Source organism: Cyanistes caeruleus, chromosome 1 (assembly GCF_971803275.1).
Source record: "Cyanistes caeruleus chromosome 1, bCyaCae1.hap1.1, whole genome shotgun sequence".
NCBI classification, from domain to species: domain Eukaryota; kingdom Metazoa; phylum Chordata; class Aves; order Passeriformes; family Paridae; genus Cyanistes; species Cyanistes caeruleus.
Window position 1 is genome coordinate 78520352 of NC_141701.1, and position 19310 is coordinate 78539661.

A 19310-nucleotide genomic window follows, 5' to 3' on the forward strand; every position below is an offset into this window, starting at 1 on the left:
AACCCCCCCAAAAAATAAAAAAAAAAATAGTATATTTAGAAACAGACCAAGTTTGAATAACAAAGTGGGAGAAGAACAAATCATGACTTGAAAATAGTGTGATGTGGATTTTTTTTTGAGATTCACCTCTGACAGAAGAAATAAGCCTATATAACCTCTGCAAATATCTGTTTCCCTCCCTGGTCTTTCAACATGGTCACATGCAAAATTACTTCTTTTTTTATCTTTTACAAAAATCTTGCACTTGCCCACATGAGAGCTTACTCATGTAAGAAGATCAAAAGTATAGATATGGAATATGAACTGTGGCTATTTAAAAAAACGTGAACAAAATTTACAAAAGTGTACACAAATTTTATGGAATACAGTAAGTTTTACTCTGTGTCTGTATAGAAGGAGAGTACAACTACACTCTGTTCAGGAGAGTGAAGACATGGATCCATCCATACGTACACAGCAAAGTTCAGAGATTTGTAGAAATTAAAATAGATTTAAATTTCACATAAGTTGCACTCTTTTCTTTCCCCCAGCTCATGGATTCTATCAGAGTAACATTTAATAGAGCCTTAGCTAAGAGAAGACTCTGAAACCAAAGCTCACACTGATCGTACAATATAAGATATATGCAAACCCTGGCAGTAAAAATAGGCCATGCAAAGCTATTTTAGCTCTGTAGAAAATCCAGTCATGAGAACCAGGTGGCTCACAAAGTGACCCACCATGTTTCTGCATATAGCTAACTTACACATGGATCTGATTTTCAGATGAGTTCAAAGGCAAAGCTTTGCTTTCAGACTGATTTGGGATGTCCAGAACTAGAAGTCTTATTAGAATCTAGATAAAATTGTCTCACAGGAAGAGCAGATAGAACTCCACACACTTATGTCAGGGTTCATGCATTCAAACCAGTGATATTGGAAAAAGAACTTCTTACAGATAGAAACATATTTGTTTGATTCACTTCTTTGTCAATTCTAATTCAAATTAATACAGAGAAAAAAAAAAAAAACAAAAACCAAAAAACCAAAAACACCACCTTAAACTGTACCCACATTCTCTTTTTATCCAGGTGCCTATTTTGTTATACGAACTTCAGCCATGGCAACCAACTTCAAGAGAAAAGTATCCTAACTTTTGTTTTTCCCCATAAAGAGAAATGGTAATAAAAACCCAAATCAAACCAAAATCCAAACAAATAAAAGCTGTGCCTTACACAGCTAACAATACCCATAGGACTGACATTGATTATTCACCTTTCTTTTCTACCTATAGGGATAAGAACCCATATAGACAAACAAACAAACCCACAAAAATCTTACAACCTGATAGCTATCTTTGTCAGTCCCAACCAAATCATCTCCTTCCAGAGGTCTTTAGAGTGAAATTCCAGCTAATTAGCACCATTGTTGCTTTGACAATACATTCTGCAGTATCTTTTATGAATGATTTTACTGCTAGGTAAGAACATTTTACTTTGTGTGCTTAAGGAACTGTTCAGTTATTAAACAGCCTTACTTCTTACCCCTGGGTTTCATCTCTTTTTTAGAACAAACACATGAAAGTAGATATTTTGACTTTAAAAAAAAAAAATCAGGCACTTGTACTTAAACTTTTACCTCTCTCTTTTTCTTCTTTCCTTTAAAAATAAATGTCTTTTTGAATGCATCAATTGCAATCATCCCTAACAGGTTTATAGTCTGGCTTATGCAGTTAGCTCTGCCTCACTTCACTGACAGCTACTTAAGGATAGAGAGCACTTAGACAATGATTCCACAGTTTAAAGTACACTTTTTTCCCTCCTTTTTACTATGCTTTTATTTTTGTTTTCTTTTTTATTTTTTTTTTTTTTCCTTTTCTTTAAGCTATGGTCTTCTGTCCTCCTTGGACACCAGTTTTCCAAGAGAAAACTGGAGATTTTCTCTGCAAGAATCCCTACGGTGGAAGCCCAGCCCCAGGGCTTTGGTACCCCTTTACTCAGCTGAGCTCAGCCTTGAGAACTCATGTAGCAGCAGAGTGTTGCATCTAGTGTGGGGTCAAGAGAGTGGGGAAATTGGCTTTTTTCCTCTTCCTTGTCTTCCCTATAGGTGTGTCTGGCCTTCTGCCCTTTCCATCAGCTCACAGAAAACTCTGCCAAGAAGACCAAACACCTGGATTTAACAAGTTCACAAAAAATAACAGAAAACAGAGACCTCTGATCTCCTCAGACTCTGACCAGAGACTGAAGCCTGAGATTTTGACCTGTATCTTCCCAGGCTTCTGCAGGGGCAGCCAATTTTCTAACTCCTTCTCAGGTTTTGGGCTAACAACATGAGACACCAGTTCATCTGCTACCTCCTCTCTAAATCAAAGATTTTCTAGTTGAAGTTTGTAGCCTGACAACAAAAACAAGACAAAAAATTTTGTCTTCCTTTTATCTCTTGTTTTTGGGCAGCTATCACCTCCTAAATCATTTATAAAATTAAATTAAATTAAATACAAAACAAAATAAAGTAAAATTTCAGAAAAGCTAACACTCTTGACACAAGCTCTGCTTTACTAGTCTTCTCCTATCAGCCTGGTCACCTGCAGAGACACATTTGCAGATGGCAGGTCACTGAGGGGTTTGCCCACATTTTCACCACCAGTTACCCTCAAAACCCTGTCTCGGGCAAAAGGGAACTTGTTGTGTCTGCAGTACTGACAAAGTGCTGCTGGTGCAGGTGGTGTGCTCGTAGTTTTTACAGCCCAAATTCCCAAGTGCAAAACCCTCTGAATAATGATCCAGTAGAAATTGCAGTAAAAGTCACATCCATCCTACTCCCTCCTGTTCTCTGCCTTTCCATGGGTCCTGGGCACTCCAGACTCTCATCATGTGCACACACAGAAGGGAGGGTGGGCGGCCTTACAGCAATTCCCATGTTCGGGAAAGGGGCTTCTCCCTCCCTAGACTTGGGTCTGCTTCAGTTGATTTCCATACATTCCCTCGGCACATCCCACACCTCTGATGGTGCTGTACAGGCTCTCCCCAGGGGTGAGAGTCACTCAGCCACACACAGCAGGTCGGCCAGTGCCACCCCATGCCAGACACATGCTCACTGGGCCCCATGAGCTTCTGCTGCCGATGGTTAAATTCCATTTACTCGGTGTCAGGGTCTGACAGCACTGTCTTGGCGAGCTGCCAGTGAGATGTAGACAGAGGAACAAGATAGAACAAGGACAGTAGTTGTAGCCTTAGTGTACAAAGAATTAATAAATAAAAATCTTTGCTAAATGTCAAGTGCATTTTTCTTATTGTAACACCATTGTCCTTCATGGACAATGAAAATTAAGACTGAAAATTTGGTAATGGGTCATGAAATGCACTGAAATTGACAACTGCTATACTGCGTTGAGTTTCTGCATTCTCCATTTCAGAATGTTTTTTAATGAAAACAAATCATTGCAACATTTTGCATATTGAAATCCTTTAGAGATATAGTCCCATCATGGGAAAGCTGGCCCATGTCCTACAGCTCTTATTTTCCTAACTTTTCATTTTAGAGATGAGGAGAGATGGATTTTTTTTTTCTGAGCCAACAGAAGTCTGAAGCTTTCATTTCCTTCTCAGCACTGTAGAAACACATTGCATCATGTCTAGAAACCTATCACTGCAGAAAATATGGGGATGCTTTTTCATAAAGTCTGCCTGATTATCAGTGTACATTGACAGTAAAGATCCACAAAGACTGATTAACTACCAGGTCAACAGAGAGAAAGATGAATCTTTTACCATTCATGTGTATTTTATGTCATTTATACACTTCAAGGAAGAGGACAAAGGAACTGAAATAAGAACAGTGTTCTACATAAAAAAGCCTAGGATAATTTAAGAAATAGAGGTCGGTGCATGACATAGAATCTTGCTCTGGACCCAGTCATTTGCTTTTTTTGAGGTTACAGAATTTTCCTCTGACTCTTAGAAAACTTGCAGACTGTTGTTAAAAAATACAATTCTTAATTAGATTTTAATCATTTGCTGCTTCTGTTCCATATTAAGTTCTGTTAATGAACTTTTTAAAAGCTCACTCTTTTTAAAAAACCTCTTAGAAATTCTCATTCTGAAAACTAGCAGCACATATGAAATTTCAAAGACTATATTTCAATTTCTTTTGATAATATGCAAACAACAATAAATTATTCTGTTCCTCTTTGTCCATATTAAAAAGTATAAAACAATAATCACCTGAGAAGGAACTATAATTGTGAATGAAATACTAAAATTATTAGTGGGTTTTTGTTCTGAAATTCTAGGTCATCTGGTCAGTTCAAGGAATCCTATCTAGCAAAAATTCAAAAAATAAGCTATTATGGAACTGGAACATGAACATCAGGATCCAGTATTAGTTCAACAACAGGACAGTCCACACGTATTCATACCCTGAATATTTTTTGCTCTTAGATTACACAGGTTTGATAAATCAACTATGAATATTTTAATATGCTATAAGAACAGTCCAAATTCTCTCAGTTAATGTAATAAAATCTACTTCAGACATACCGCAGAACTACCATTTCACACAAAACCCCTTTTAGAGATTAATGGAAGAAACTGAGCTGAAAATCTACCTTTGAATGGAAACCTTGTATTCCAAAAGGAACTTAACACTCATCAAAGCACTTTAAAGAAGTGCTCGCTTTTTTAGCAAATAAGATGGTTTAAATGATAAAGGCTATCATTTGTACAGCAAATTATTTTATGGTATTGATGCTTTCTATTTTAAAATAATTTTTTAACTGAGTTAGGTTTTTGTTTCTAGACTTGGGCAAGAGGGCATTTTCAAATGTTGCAAGTAAGCATACAGACTTCTTAAAAAAAACATTAATCTAATTTCAAATTAGAACTACAAATATCTCTGTTATATATTGTATGTCCTAGTTTTCATTGACTCAATGAACACTAGGACATGCAATGCCATTACTTCAGCTCATTTTTTATAGAAAATATTATTGTGAAGTACTGCAGTTTGAATAAAGCATAGTGTGACCACAAGCAAATCAAGGAAGGAAATAATCCCTAAAAAAAATAGTTCAGTAACTAAAAAGCCATTGGTTACTGGACTCTGCTGTGGTGCTTTATGTGACCCGAGTCTTTGGCACATAGCTTGACCAGGCTGGCTACCTCAGACATTGCTGATCCTGGGTAAGTGGTTGCTATCCCACAGCCTGGTACTACTATTCCAGTTCTGATGGCTTCAATATTTACCTGACCTCTCTCAATCTTCATTAAGTGATCTAAGATAGCAAGAAAAATCAAAGAAAGATGCGAAACATCCTTTGTGCTGAGTACCATCTGAATATATGCAAACAATACAAGTCTATTTCAGCTAACAACATAATTAGACTCTATTCAAAGCTATCATAAAAACAACTCTTCTACAGTCAATCAATTTTCTGACCATAATTACTCCTTAGGGTTCAAAGAGAGTTTTAAGGGTTTTTTCTTTTCCTTTTTTGCTTTTGGTTAATCAATAAAGATATAATACTAAGAAGAAAATGCATCTTTGGGCAGTTTGCACATGGCTTCTGGCTTTAATGGAAAAATACTATATAATGATATCAATTCAAAGTGCAAATAGTGTTTATAAATTAATGTACTTGATATACTTTTTACAGAGAACTTCATCTGGTTGTTGAGATAAATCAAATTCACTATTTTTGATTTTCATGCATGCTGCTGACTATCATATATTCTTCTCTGTACCTTTTTAAATAGGAATATAGCCTAAGGATCTAATCGTCCTCTAAGTCTTTCAAATAAGTCTGTTTGTGTGGATGACTTGCTTTGAAGGGAAATTTTTTTCTTCACATTGATGTGTGCTGGTTAGTGTTAGATGGTGAAAGCGTGGATAAGAGCTGAGTTGCAGAGCACAACAGCGTGATATGTATGTGGAATTTATTTCACCAGAGAAATGGGGAGCTGCAATTATTCACATGTCAGTCTTGCAAGATAAACTACAATATTTGTACACTTCAAACAAGATTTATCTCTTTACTACTACATTCAAAAAGCCTAGTTTAATTGTTCACATTTTAATTCTTCATGTTTCATTTCGGCTCCATACGCCAGCCAGATTAATATAAAATGTAACTCATTCTATAGTCAGTCAGGGTTCTTCAACTAGAAATATAAAATTTGAAGTACTTATGAACCATGAATTCTTTTGTGATAATATGTAAGCATCCTATCATCTACTCTGGCAACTGAAAGGAAATGCTTCACTTAAACTGTAATATAAAAATTATGTAAAAATGGGCTTTCTTAGAAATCTGGTAACAAATAGTCTTCGCATAATGTTCATAAATCAGCTTAATTTTAGTTTTGGACACTTTTATATTTTTTTTTTCAAAACACAATATCATATTTGATTCAGGGTTTTGTTTCAAACAGATGCAGATTTTAATTCTTTTCTATTACATTAACAACTGAAAATCTGTATTGATGCTAATGTCATACTTCTTGCATGTAGGTGTGACTTTTGCTTTTTCCATTATATCAGAATTGTATCCTAGTAAGTTCTGCATTTCTGAGCAGCAGAGCCAAATAGTGAGGAATAATCCATGCATTCACACACACAAATATGTTCTTAGCAGAACCCCAAATCCTCCTGGTTCCCACAGAAGCCAGCTATCTCTTCCACATGATTTTACCTGGTGATTATTCCCAAGATATTTAACACAGGCATCCACACCACAGCAATTTAAGTAAAACCCTTTTGTCGCTAAAGGACACAAAATGATTCCCAGGGACACGTCACAATGGTATGATAGGAAAGAAAAAACACTTTATCTTTCTGACCCCAGTATTTATAGATTCTCAGCAATGACCAGGGATTGGATAGTTAGGTTAACACCTTCCCAATCACACTGGTCTTGCGAAACGTCCATCAAAAGACATTTCTTAAAAGGAATGCATAAACATCTATGTTTACAGTTACTTTCCTGAGAAAGTAGCTACAACTATGAAAACAAGATCAGAAGGTTTAATTTTCAGTGTAACAGCTTTTTACCAGTTAGATAGTTAACAGGTCCATATACACGTATCACCAAAATGCTGGATTCTTTCTTAAGCTGCTCCTAAAAATTTCAAGAATTTCAAAAAGGCTGAACTGTTTCCTATCTTTTACTATAGATCAACCCACTATCATAAAACTTTACTGTGGAAAGTCCTTCAAGGCTCAACCTCTCTTGGCAACTGAGTAGCTCCCACAAACTATGGAAATTGATCAGACAGTCTAAGTAGATGCTGTAGAAAACATTATTTTTATTTCTCCTTTCCATTGCTTGTATGCAGACCCATCTCCTTGTTTTCTTAAGCTTAAAAAACATCATTAAATGATGACATACAGTTCAGTAAAATGGAACTTAATAAGGAAAAGCATCAACAGCAAGATCTGAAAGCACTCAGAATAATTCTCACCATCTACAGTCTTCTCTAAGACCACAAAGGCTGAGACTAGAAAGTAGATTCATACCCTTCACATGCTTTAAGTTTTATCCAGCATATCACTGAACATAATTTATCTGTGAACAACCAAGCTGGTGATTAGCTGGTCATTTGATGATAACCTTGCCAACCTATGTCATATAGCATAGAAACAAAATGGAGATGATCCTGGTCTCTTATATGACCTGGATTGCCATGGATGCCACCCATTTACTGAAGAACTAAAACATAGTTTGGGCAATTGTTCAGTTTCCATTCTCACGACAAAATTAATTTAAATTTTATTCTTTATTTGACATTGAGGCAGCTTCTCTTGCAAGGTGAAGTTTTGCCAGAATTCATTTAGTGTATTTACATATAACTTTGGAGATCGAAGAGATGAGAAATGAAAGGTATATCTAATTCCCCATTCTGTAAAATGTATATAATATCTGCTAACATGAATGTTTTAAATTACATTTAAAGAAGGTGTTTCATTTTAAAGTGTCTGATTGTTTGTAACACAACTCTTGCTGGAGTATCAAGAATATGAAATATTTGCTGAAATTAAACCAAAAAAAATTTTATTTAACTTTCTGAAAAAAAAAAAAAAAGAGCGAGAGATATAAAAGAATGAAACAGCAACTCAGAGAGGTTTTCATTATAGGCAATATCAGGATACTCACCTTGGATGGGGCAAATATCATCTTCAGATCCCTCAATATATTGGTCTTTCACATGTTAAATGAGAGTGCCTTTACAGCTGCTTTGGAATATTTTGGTGTCAGAATCTCCCAGCTGCCCCCACTGATGCTGTTTAGATCATTCTATTCTTACAGCAAACCATTTCTGAGTCATTTAAAATTTGATGAATCATTATAAAAATGTCTCTTTTTAAAAGCATATCATTATATTTAATAACAATTGATAAGAGAATTTGATATTGAATCATTATGTCTAATAACAATTGAAAAGAGAACATGATTTAGCATCTCCCACAGAGTAGGGGAGTGAAGCTTTTCTCTTTTTGATCAAAACAGTACTACCTACATTTCAGAAAAAATCACAGAATAGGTAAGCTGGCACAAAAAGGATTTTGCTTTGATGAAAAATGTATTTTCCAACAAGAAAAAGCATGCAAAAATCATAAATGTGTATTTATTAACAAAACAACGCCAAATAAAACAAAAAACAAAAAATTGAAAGAGAGACAAGAAGAGACAGCTGTTTAACTGATCCAATAACTCGTTCATGTTATATGTTTTAATACAGAAAAAGTAGGAACTCATGCTTCAGAAACACAGTTACACTGTTTGGTACTCTTAAATATTGGCGATGCATCAAGATTATACAATTAAATGTGGTGCATAAACATAGGGGTAGTATTTTAATGCAACTTGTCTAAAAACCGTTCTTTCTGAACTTATGTGGGTCTATCCATCTCGTTCCTCATGATTTCCAGACTAGACACTTCTAAAATAATTTACCACAGATAAAAGAAAAATAAATACTACAAATGTCATCACAAAATAAAGTCCACTTGAGCAAGAATTAAAGTAGATAAAAAACACAGTCTTGACATCTACAGTGAAAATACTTCACTTTCTACAGGCTGCTGATACAATTTAACATATCATAATATGCTGTGAACCTTTTGGGATGATTTCTGAAACATAAGAGTGGAAAAGAACATGTACTAACTAAAATCTTCTGAGAAGTAGCACCATATTTATGAGCAGGAGCATCATTTTGAAAAGAAAGAACTGATTGCAATCAATTTCATTTTACCAGTGGACAGTTTTTAGGAGATAAGAATTGACTTTCAGAGAAAGTTGGTTCTGTTTCACTTAAACATTTGAACCTTTCTGCATTCACATCTAAAATTTGGATACACATTGGGGTTTTTTTTTCTCTCTGTCACGTGTGATTTGAATTACTTGGGGATATTCTTCTGCACTAACACAACTAGTGCAGAACAACTACAAAAGCACTGACAAGTGACTTGGGAGTTAAAACTGAATTCCAGCTTTGTAAATTAAAGTTGTTTAATCTACACTGGGAGAAGGAAGGAGGAAAAGAACACTGTGTTTTGGGATGCAGCGCTTGCTTTGGACACTGACCTAAAAATAAAGAGCCTGGAATTACATTCCTAGTAAGAGTTCCTATTTAAGTTAAAGAAAATATCTTGTTACACTCTGGCTTGGAAGAATAAGCTTCTCATTTTACTAAAATGGAAGGAAAAAAAGAATTTAATTATTTTTTTCACAATGAAACATTCCCTCAAACCAGTTTTCATTAAGATCTGTTTCTTGACATAATCCTTCTGTGAAAATGATAAATAAAACACCCAAGATTTCTAACTGATTATCACACAGAACTTATGGACCTGCAGAGAAGAACGAAAGTCTCCTAAAGAGACTTTAAGTATTACACTTTTTGGATCACAAGGTCAAAATTTTGAAAGAATTTCACTAGGAAGATATTCAAAGTGCATTCAGACTTAGCAAAGCCTTTTTCTGCCCTGTAATATCAGTTCCCTGAAACAGGCATTTCCTATTGAATCAACTAAGACATTATGACAAATCTAAATTGGAGCACTTTCCTCAGCATTCCATGGAGTTGCTTGGTGTCAAAGTAGAGTGAACAAGGCCCTGAGTACTCTCAAGTTTGCTGCTATTAATCCCCATTAGATTTGCACCAAAGAACAAACAATATGCTGCTGAGCTGACAGAACACCTCAAACCACCTCAAGCAGAGAATTCAGTGGAGCTGATGATGCTGTGAGGTTGTGCTTCAATGTAGTAGGATGCTCACTACCCAGACCAATGGAACCTTAGCACTGTGATTTAAAAGATTTGTTAGCTTTCTATGTTATCAACACAGGATGTAGGAGTTCTCTTTTCAACATTTAATGGTCACTAAGGACAGAAAAAGCTCAAGAATCCCCTTTGAATTCTGCTGTACAAGGTCAATAGCAAGGCCAGAAGACCAGGGAAGCAAAAAATAAAGGAAATTATTCAAGGGAAAGAAGTCATGTGGATGAGAAGGTGTCAGGAAGGCTAAAAAAACAGTTTTGCTGAGTTGCTATGAGACACCACAAAAAGAAGGGCAAGATATTAGAGTAGAATTTGATATGGTCAAAAGGCTAAACAGGTCAGAATTTCCTGAAACATGTACAGAAATATAAATACAGAGAGATTCCCACTATGGCAGACCATCCAATTTCAGTCCTGACTAGAATCAAGAAAGTACACATCTGGGGAAAGAGCAGAAAAACTGCAATTGAGAGGGTGTTTTGCAGATGTTAGCTAGTTGTGGCTATAAATATGCCAGTATGCTTCCTGATTATGTACTCCCTCAGAAGTCCATATACTTCAAATAAACAGAGATGTCAGATTTTAGATTTATTAACCCACTTTGGATAAAAATAGTTTAGTAAAAACAAAAGAAAGCAAAAGTAAACCCAGCTTGAAACACAAACTAGTTTTATCAAATTATCATCTTAACTACTCTATTTCTTGAAAATATATGGAGCTTATACTCAGGACAAGCCTGTGATTGATCATTAACTAAGGGAGTGGCTAACACAGAAAGATGTCACCACAGCCATATTTGTGGCTTGTTCCTTATCCTTCATAATCTTCTAGTACTTTTGAAGAGATGAAAAACCACAAAATCTTTTCATTTGTTTGGTCTTAGATTTCCAGAGAAAGAAAATTTGTCTCTTAACATGTCATCTTTCCCTTTTCAGGAAGCAAATATGACTCAATGAAATCATGGCCTTGGAGTGTTTACAACTTACATATTTGACATTAGCAAAGGGAACAACCACAGTGCATGTGTTAATCCCACCCTTTCATATTTAATTTAAAATGTAGGACCATTGAAATAAGTTATAATTTAACTGCATTTGTTTTATTGCAGCACAAGATCTTAATGACACTAGCTCATACAACAGTTTGTGAAGAATTTATCTGATCATCACAGAGGTACTTCATTAAGAAATTATGTGCCCTTGCTAGCAAATTTAGCCTAAGTTTAAAATGAACAAGAGTTACTGAATGAAGACATGAATGAAACACAAATCTCAACACAAATCTCAGTGTTTAAATCTGAACTAAATGACATCCAATAAAATCTGTGAACCTTAAAAGAGCACACCACAAGTGATAAAACATTTGCCCTAAACAAATAATTCAGGATCAGGCACCTTTGTACCTGTGCGCTACATGAGATAAACAGCAAAGCTCAGATTTCCTACAAAAAAAACTCAACAAGCTTTCAAGCAAAAAGACAACGTAGTACATACATTTTCATCTTTGGTCTTTCCCACAGTATTTTTTTCCCTCTTCTATTAATTCTTCACATCAATGACTTATTGGTTTTTGCCACTGAATTTTTAATTTTGCTTCTCTATTCAACATCTACAACTATTTGAAAAATATTAGTTAACTACTGGCAAAACACATACCGACTCTTTAAGGAAATATAGCCACACCATTATAGTTAAAGCTCTGTCAATATTTCTGCAATAAAAAAACTGCATTTCCAAGATTTATAATTCAAATGTAAAGAAAAAAATCCTTCTGGGATGATGTTCAGTGTACAAGGTCATAGCCCACAACAAATTTGTTTTACCACTTTTCAAGCAAATTGATTCTGCCATTTTGAGTGCTGCAAGTGTAAATCAAAACAGAGATTTACCTGTTTAAAGCTAAACTCTGTTAGCCATGTACTCATCTGTGCCAGCAACAGGATTTTTTATGGCCTTTCATTTGGAACAAACTTAACCTTCAATCTAAATTGCATATTACCAACTTTAAACATAAATATATATATATGCAATACATATGTATATATACATATATATAGATACACCTATTAACATGCACAATAGAATCCCGACAGCTGACATCTCCGTTTAAAGGCTAATTCCATTATAGAACACTGGCTTGTATGAATTAAAGACCTGACCCATATTTTATGTCTGTCCTGCTGTGAAGGTGCAATTTTCCTAAGGAAGCTTTAGCACAAAATGCTCCAATGCTTTTGTTCCATTCTCGCAGCTGTGGCCAGTCTGCCCTTGACTGTCAGCATGCTACCTGGCTGAAAATCTCTGGGCTTGCTGGGTTTTGTACACTGAGAAAGAGTATAAATGGGCTCATCCTGCAGGTTGTACTTGTAGACTTTGTGTGGACAATAGGCCCATTAGGATCTCCATGAGAACTCCTGCTTATCTTGAACACATTCAGGAAACTATCAGAAGATATTTTTAATCAGTCTTTGTTAGCACACAGCATTGTTGTACTAATGTAGATGTCAAATAAATGTTTGTTCCAAATGTAATTTTCTCATTTTCTAAACCGATGCATACCAATATTTTAGAAGTGCTGGGAAAATGAGCCCTTGTACTACTGCAGTGGGTTTAATAATATCCTTGACCTAATTTAGCAATTCTCACTGACAGATAGCAAGGCTTTTTTCTTTATTTCAACTGAGAAAATACCTCTTTTGAAAACAGAGTTGACCTATATCATTAATTTCTACTACTGATGGAAAATTTGTGAAGAGTCCTTCAAAGGGTCAACTTTCCTTCTAGGAAAAGTTTGCATAGGATGCTTTGCCTGTAACTGCATGCCTTTGGACAAATTTTGTGGATTATACTGAGAATGAAATGATATCTTAAGCCCTTTAAAACAGTGCAACCTTCTTGTACAATACCATTTAAGAAGCAAAAATCACCTCTGTGTTACTTCACAGATATAATTATGGTATAAAGTCATCAGACATAAAATGCACCAGTCTAGCAGGAAATGTAACATATAGAATGTAGTGTGGCCTGGAAACACATTTTTCAAGTCATGCTCTGTCTTGAAATCAAAATTAGTGTTATAGTGGCTAATTCTGCAGTGAGTGAACTGCTCTGCTTTACTATATTATTTCTCTCATATTTCTATATATTTCTCTCTTATTTCTATATATTGTTTCAACTCAATAGTTGCATACAGTTATTTTCATTTCCAAGCTACCTTCAGTTTATCCATATGGAATTAAGTTTCTCTTTAATCTTCACTACTTGTAGGATTCTGCAGTTCCCTTTCCCTTAAATCTCTTTCTGCATTCATATTTTTAGAAAAAAATATTTATGTCATATGTTTTAGAGAACTTTATTTTCTTGGGAGAGGATTTATTTAATTTCCCTTTTGCTGTATTTTAAAATTTTTATTTCATTTCCTCTTTTAAAATTTGCTTGAAAACTAATCTCGCTGGGTTAAAGAAGGATCAATAGACCTAATCCAGTAGAAATAACACATTTTGCCTCATTGTAACTCAAAAAACTAAAAGATACTGGCTGATTAGGTGGCTGAATTACCACCTATCCTGGCCTCTGTCAATTTGGAAAGTTAATATGTATGATGGTCTTGAATGATGAGATCTGTGAATGAATTTATACTCATGGGTATCCACTGATTTTCAGCTTTTGAGTCTTTATATTAATCTCTGTCATATACTCATCTTGTCCCTTCACATTTGTCCAAATGTGTTTAGATTACCATTTTTCACTTAAAGAAATGGTTTTGCTTCACTTACTGTATTTTTACTTGGCATTTATTAGGATTGTACCTAATAATAATAAAAATATTTAACTTGGATATTGCTCAGAGAGACAAAGATTTAAATGAGGTTGAGAACACTTTCTAATGTTCTGGTCCTTCTACTCCAGTGTAGAATTATTAATTTTATTCCTACAGTTGTAACTGGCTAATTAAATAACCTGAGTATCTTATTTTCTGCCTCAATTTATTTACATGAAAAATGTGTTGACCATGTTAATTAAGTACACTGGATGTAATAATGCTGAAAGCAGCATAATTACTTTCATGGTAAACAAGTAGACAGACTATATATATATATCTAATTACCACTGGGAAACTACAGTTCAGATACCTCTTTAGGAGCATCTAAACTGTTCAGTCAACAGGAATTCAGCTTTGCCCAGCCTTCTAAGGTGGTGCATCCTTTGAAATATAAGAATCCCAGATGCTGCAGGAATTGTTCAGCTGTTTTCTTCCCAAAACACTAAGCTATAATATGTTTCTCAATCAAAGGGAAGTCAAAGAGAAAAAATCCCACTAATGGATACACACTGGTAGTTTGCTATTGTGTATTCGCAGATAACAGCCCCCTTATGATCTCCATTTCTATTGTGTTCTAGGTGGAAGGTGCAGACTGAGTGTAGAACATCTACTGACTATTGAGAACCCTGAGGAATTAATGAATTTTACAATTAATTGTCAATTAAATATAAAAGGGCATAATTATTAGAAATTTTAAAGATCATTAGGAAATTGAAATCTTGTAGAATGTCCCTCCATCAAAGGGAAAAAATATAAATTGAAGAGTGTATTATTATCAAAACTGTTTAAACAGTCATTAGAGGGTAAAATAATAACTGCCTAAAAAAAAATAGGTTTTAAAACTAACAAAAAATTAACAAAGTTTACATAAAAATGCCACACAGGGTTTATATAAATAAAATATTTGAGAGAATAGAATAATACATCAATAGAAAAAAATAAATAAATAAAAGTTAAGGATTACCAGAGCAGAAAAATAATTTGTGTTATGCTCTTCACCTAAAATAAGATCTGACAGACTCAATCTTATCTTCAGCACACTTAAAACCAAATGGAATTGCTTCAAATTCAGCAGTATGGCACTTGGTTTCAATAGGGCTCAGAGACATATGAGGTTTGAATGAAACTCAGTTTTGTTCTCATAACTACATTTAGAGGACAATTTTCCAGACTCATGTAAATATTTCAGGATGCCATAAATATTATACATTTCAGGAAATTATTATGTAATTTGATATGGATATGAGAGTTACCATTTATAAAAGTAAACTTCAGAGTAGATGGTTCTTTGACATCCTATTGACAAATTTACAATGTTTTTAGAAAGGGTATAGAAGAGCATGTCTGTTTGTATCTAAGACACAGATGATGTTCTGCATCCTTCTGTTTTTTATTCTTTTAATGTGTATTTTTTCCCCCACAAAATGAGATTAATTATGTAAAAAGAGCAGGGAACACCAAGAAAAGTCACAAAGCCACACATCCACTTAATTAATAAACAAAGAGAGCACAAAATTATCTGTTTGTGAAGCAAGAGTAATTGCAGCAATAAAAGCTGGTTCTATTTCTACCAACTGGAGTAACTACAGTAAAATCAACAATACAAACAGATTTTAGGGAAAAAAAAAAAAGACATAAGCACAAACAAAAGTGCAGGGAATGTCTTTTCCCTAAAGTCTTTTGCAGGGAAAGTAGAATTGCACTTTAGAATTCTGACTCTTCCCTTAGTGCTCCTTCTGTAATGCCTTAAAGCATGAAATTTGTTAGTAACAGGTCAAGACAAGCAAGAGACAAAAACAGCACACTAGATCAGGGAGGAGTGTTAAAATATAAATATATTATTAAGTGCTTATTCATATTTCTACAAAGTGTCTGCACTGAATAAAGCCCCAGTCAGGAACCAAAACAAATGTCAGATTCTAATAATTGCAGTCAGGAGCTAATGCAGAAAGGGAACAGATTGAAAACCTTTGCCCCCTCCCCAGGGACAGAAAAGACTGTTGTCCCCAGGAAGTGGGAACTGAGGGAGAGAGAGTGCAGGTGGCTGACATCATCCCACCCAGAATTAAGCAGGAGTGATTGCCTAATTGAATAACCTTCTGCTGGCAGAGAGACATTGTTCAGAAATGGGTGATCCCACCCTCCTGCCCTTGCAGCAGGTGGCGTTCAGCCAGATGGACAAGTGCAAACATCAGTGTAAAGAGCAGGACACACACCAGCTGTAACTTCCATCTATCCAGACACTTAGGGAGAGAATTTTGACAATGTCATTTGAGATTGTTGAAGATGAGATGGTTTTTATTAAGCTTAAGACTGAGTTTGGATTTTAACACTGAGGACCCATAAGCAGTCATTCCAGATTTTACAGCTGCAGGAAATCTTAGTTTCAGTTAGTCAACAGCAAATTCTATTATTTGTAAAAGGTATTTGTGTCTTTCAGCTACCAATTAATTACGGAAAAAGGAATATACTATTTTTAGCAATGTGATAACAGCGAGGGAAAATGAATGGGTAGCGCAGGGCTGAAGACTGTGAAGGTAAGGCGTCATTTCTATTGCTCTGTATGTTTCCTTGGTCATTTGTACAGATTGCAAAAATTCTTTGAATGGCAGTTTCACAAAAGTATAGTACAGACTACTATTTTTCCTCCTGCTCTTAATTTTTCCTATCTATTAGAGATGCCAGAGTGGGGCAGAAACCCTTTTCTTTTGTCTAGAAGCAATTAGCCCAATCAAACCACGATCAATTTAGTTTCTCAAAGTCATTACTATCATTATAAATAACCAAAGATCTCGACCAGAAGCCAAGACTGTAATTTAAAAATGAAAATATCAATTCACCAAAGCACTTGAAAAAAAACCTTAACCTTAATACATTTTTAAATGAATGAAATTCAAGCATGTGCTTAAAGGTTTGGCTGAATGATGGGATAGCTCCATTGCTTCTCCAAATTGCAACAAAAATTCTGACAGAATGTTCAAACACCTGAAAACATAATGACACATTTCCCTACAAACAATTAACAAACTCGTAACACAGGTCTTAAAACAGAGAAAAAAAAAATTAAAAAAAAATTAAAAGAGAAAAAACAGCTAAATCACAAATTCCAAACACAGATGTGCAATTGGTATTATATAACACAGTGTAGGCAGAGACTCATTTGAGATGAATGATGGGGGTAATAAGTAAGAATCCTTAAAGTGTTAAATACCACGCTTGCTTCCTCCACTCCAAGGCCAAAACACTCAGTCATCAGGTCCCAACTGCTCCTTCATGGACTGTCAGTTTTGCATAAGTTTGCAACCATAGCAAGAGGGTCTGACATGGAATGATTTGGGGTGAATTACAAGCACTCTGCTGAAAGTCAAGTCCATAGTGAAGATACGGACTGAATTTTAAAAGTCATGAAGAGGGTATTCCCAGAGATATGGTTCAGATGCCAAAGGACATAATTCATAGAAACAATCCATAGTAATCCACTCCTGCAGGGCAAATGCCAGCTTTACTGCTGGGAATTATGCTTAAGCAGTAGACTTGTCTACTGGCAGTATATTCCCCAGCACTAGTCAGTCTGCACAGGCTAGGATTAATGATATGAAGAGGCTACTACTTTTTAAATTACTACCTTTTATGCAAACATAAAATGTACCATGTGCCTCCAAACAAAAGATTTTTCAGCTTCCAGGATAGTAACTGATATTTCATCATATCCTCCTGGAATTACAGAAAGCAAATTGATTTAAAAAAAAAAAAAATTATGATCTAATTATATAATTTCCTGGCTGCTTCTCTCTTCTAAGTCCTCTTAAGTCCCTTAGCAAGGAAAATAGCAGGAGAAAAACAACGTACAGACAACATCTGCCCTAAGGGAACTCAAGGCAAGTTTCTAGATTTAGACATCCTGACCCAATAAAAGGATTCTAAAGTGTAAAAATAAAAGAAAAGAACATCAGAGGCAAGGTTCTAGAGAGGAACTTGCTCCTCCCATGAACTGGTAGACCCCAAGGGATGTACAAAAAAAACAATCAATCCTATAAAAGTAGTCATAAATGCAGGAGTTCATAACACAATTCCTCTTTGGGAAGAAATGTCATGGTTGTTTTAACACAGTCCAAATCATGCCAATGCCCTTGCTGATTTGCTCTTGAAGCCAAATTTAGGTACCATGAAAAACAAAATACTTGTAAAAGTCAGAAGGCTGACATGATGATGACATGGCACTTCAGTTTCCAACACATAATTAGAAATCCTTTAGTCTATTACAACTAAAATATGGTAAAGAAATCCATACTTCCTCACAGTTGCCTCTTATGTGGGTAAGGTGGAGGCTCAAGTACTCTTTGCAGTATGTTCATAAATAAATATTTTAACTAAAATAACCTAAAATAAACCATGTATTTTTTTTACAATTTATCATTAATCTTTGAATAATCTTCAAGTCAAAAATACTTTCAGTTAGTTTAATGCAACTAATTGAATATCAACCCACCTCTCTGCCGCCGCGCCCACAATATAAAATCCTACAGCAACACTTAACGTTATCCTCCAAATAATATGACAATTTTTAGTCCAGATTCCCAAATCAGAGTTATAAGATATTCCGAAACAGTTCCTCTCAATCTGTTTCTGTCAGTCAAAATAAAGGTATTATTTTATAACCTAAGTTACACTGTCACTACAGCATAAGAGATTTTAATTAGTAGTATATAGGGACAGATAGCCTGCCTGTCCCAGCTGGTGATTATTTATATTTGAGGAAAACACATTTTTTGTTACAGAGTTGACTAGTAATTTTATGGTATTAACAGGACAGACAGTCTGGTCATTCTGTTTTCTTTTAAAGAACAATTCTGTGAATTACTCAGATTAGGCTATGGGTAGCAGAGCAAGGCAATTTTCAGCTTGTGATACCTTTCATTTCTTTAAGTGCCAAAAAACCTTTAATGACTACAAGAATACAAGGCCTAATTTTACATCTTAGATTAGATCTAAAAATCTCAGTGAGACTGTGGGATATTTCTATGCAGATCAGAGAGAATATAACTGTACTATAATAACTAAAGAGAAATCAGCTCTGGAGAATACAAGATAATAATTCTGCAGTGTGTCAAAATAAAGTCATCTGATGTACTGGGATATCTATACTGATGCTTTCCCTCCCTGAGTAGTTCACCTTTAGGTTTCGAAGCCTGAATGAATTATCAATATTTATATTATCACATAAGCAAGAA